This window comes from Vitis vinifera, chromosome 12 (genome assembly GCF_030704535.1).
Source record: "Vitis vinifera cultivar Pinot Noir 40024 chromosome 12, ASM3070453v1".
Classification (NCBI taxonomy): domain Eukaryota; kingdom Viridiplantae; phylum Streptophyta; class Magnoliopsida; order Vitales; family Vitaceae; genus Vitis; species Vitis vinifera.
This window is the reverse complement of record NC_081816.1, coordinates 846986-850172: the sequence shown is the minus strand read 5'-3', so window position 1 is coordinate 850172 and position 3187 is coordinate 846986.

Here is a 3187-nt window from a genome sequence, read left to right as displayed (position 1 = left end):
CTTGTGATGCATCTCGATTATGAGTATGACAAATGAATGTTAAGATTGCATTCTTAAATGACAATCTTGATGAGAAAACCTATAAGATGTAACCAAATGGATTCATATCAAAAAGTCAAAAGCATAGTGTATGAAAATTGTATAAATCCATTTATAAATTAAAAGCAACCATTTTGCTCATGGAACACATGTTTTGGTCAGATAGTCAAGATCTTTGACTTTGATCAAAATGAAGATGAAGCTTATGTGTATAAGAAGGTGCAAAGAAGCATGATGGTCTTTAAGATCTTGTGTGTTGATGACATTCTACTTATTAGTAATGATATAAGGCTATTACCATTAGTCAAGATTTTGTTATCTATTAAGTTTTAGATGAAGGATCTAAGAAAAACGTAGTATATTCTTGGAATTAAGATCTTAAGGGATTATAAACTGGTGTAGTCTTAAGCTACCTACATTGATTTTTGGTTAAATATGCAATGTAGGATTCTAAGAAGGGTTTCCTACTTTTTAGGAATGGAGTCCCTCTTTCTAAGATCAATGTCTTAAGACACTTAAGGAGAAAGAGCACATACAGGCAGTGCCCCATGCATATGCTATAGATAGCCTTATGTATGCGATGATATGTACTTAACTAGATATTTATTTTATAGTAAAATATGGTGAGTGGCTATTTTTTAAATCCAAACCTAAAACACTAGACAACTGTAATGCATATGCTCAAGTATCTTCGAAGAATAAGAGATTATACATTTGTGTTTTAGAGTGACGAGATAGTACCTAGAGGGTACATAAATTCAAACTTTCAATCAAATAAAGATTCTCGTTAGTCTACCTCTAATTTAGTATTTACCTTTAATGATGTGACTATTAATAGGAGAAAGGTGAAATAATCTTACATTGTTGACTTTCCTATGGAAGTTGAGCATGTTGCAGTTTCTAAAACAGTGAATGAAGTCGTTTAGCTTAGGAAGTTCCTCATGGGACTTAAGGTAATGCCCTTGATTGTATAACCAATTATAATATTATATGACAATAGTGGAATGATGACACAATTTAAAGAACCAAGAAACCATAAAAAATGTACTAACATTGAGAGAAAGTACCATTTGACACATGACATAGTTAAAAGTGGTAATGCAATGGTTCAGAAGGTACCTTCTATGGAGAACTTAGTAAACCCTTTCACCAAGACATTGATGGGAAAGCCTTTAACGATTATAGGGATAACATAGGTATCGGATGTGTAATTAGTATGCTTTAATAGTATTATGCTTTAAGGGCTAGTGAGAGATTGTTGGGATAAAACCCTTAAAAGCATGACATGATGTAACAAAATTTTAATTTATTATTTATTTAATATTATTCCAATTTCACTTTTATTTATATTATTTTATGCATTATACACTATGAACATTTTGGCTTGACATCTCTTGTATTGTATATGATTTGAGTGTATCAAGAGTTGTACAAAAAAAATCCAAATCATGAGTTTCTTACAAGTTAATGATTTGTTCACAATCGATTTATGGACTTAGACAATTCATTTGAGATTATAGTACACTACCTATTAATTAGAAGGATAATTATACTTGACCATTGGGATGGAATTCCCATCGTGAGAGCACTAATGTATACATTTACATATTGGATAAGGCTTACGATGAGTCATGATGTAAGGCTATCAGGTAGTGGTGACTTCACGAAGCTACTATGTTTTATTATCTCATAACCTTGAGAGAATATTAAGCTTGTTCCAAAGTTAGCAGTGGTTTTGACTTATGAGTGAGATCCTAAAATGATCATATATTCCTTATTAATTGAGTTAATAGTGATGGAAGCCGTTACCAACAAGTATTCTTAATGGATGCATGATGATATATCGTGGACTTTGAGACAATATGTCCCTTTGGGTGATCCTAAAAATGTGTATTTAGGTAAACTATGACTAACATAGTTCTTTAAGCAAAACTTGACATAAGTTCTTTGTGAGGTAGGATATGTTAGTTGATTATACAATAAGAGGATCTATAATTAAAGGGCAGATAGTTTTCACCTTGTTAATTTATGAACGCCAGTTTATAGGGAGATTATCTATAATAGATAGCAGGTCATGAATTACATAAAGTATTAAAATGCAATTGACTTTTTATAATGAAATATTGAATCAACTTCATAATTAGATTTTGAGAGAGATAGTATTATTTTATGAGACTTAATGGTCCTCGTTTGAGCTCATATATCTGAATAAGAAGTCCATAAAACCCATTTAAGAATTAAGGTTTCAAAATTTTAAACTTTTGTCATTCTCCCTTATATTCTAGAGATAGAACTCTAGCTTCCATTCTCTAAATCTCTATCATTTGAGTTATAAGATTCAAGGAGAGTCATCAGGTAGAAGACTTATGGTGTATGAGATCTTCTTCAATTGTAGGTGTATGAGATCTCCTTTGATTATATTCCTACTCTTCATTGATGGGAAACAATTTGGGAACATCCAAATCTTAGTAAACACATCTAAATTTGATTTTCTAGATCTAAAAGTGCTTTTTATATTAATTATTTTCGTTGCGCATAAATCTAAAACACAAGTCGTTTTGTATGTACCTAACAAGATTTAGGACATGGAAATGAAGTAATAAAGGATTCCCATCAACTACATTATAGAAAAATATATGTAGTTTCACATAAGTCCCGTTTATTTCATATATTAATAATTTCTTAATGTGCAATTAAATCAATATGTTTTATTAAACAAACTGTTTAATGTTGTTTGATTAAACAATGCAATTTTATATTTTAGAAAAAATAAATACTTCTTTGAAAATTAAATACATTCATAAAAATTATTTGTTTAAACAACATACAAAAAGAATAATTAATTCATAAAATGAAAAATTAATTAAATATTTCTTAATTAATTATTTGTTTAAATTAAATATTTATTTATTAAATAATTAAATATTCCTCATTAAAATATTTATTCAAATACAATATTTTGGAAAAATAAAAAATACCTTTTGATAAATAAATAATTAATAAAAAATTTATAAATTATTAATTTAGTGATTAATTAATAGGTTTTTCTTTGTCCAAAAGTCATTAATTTAGGGATGTTTAACGGTAAAAACGAAAGACATAATTTTTCACAATAATTTATGACCTCAAAATCAAATTTTGTTGGTGA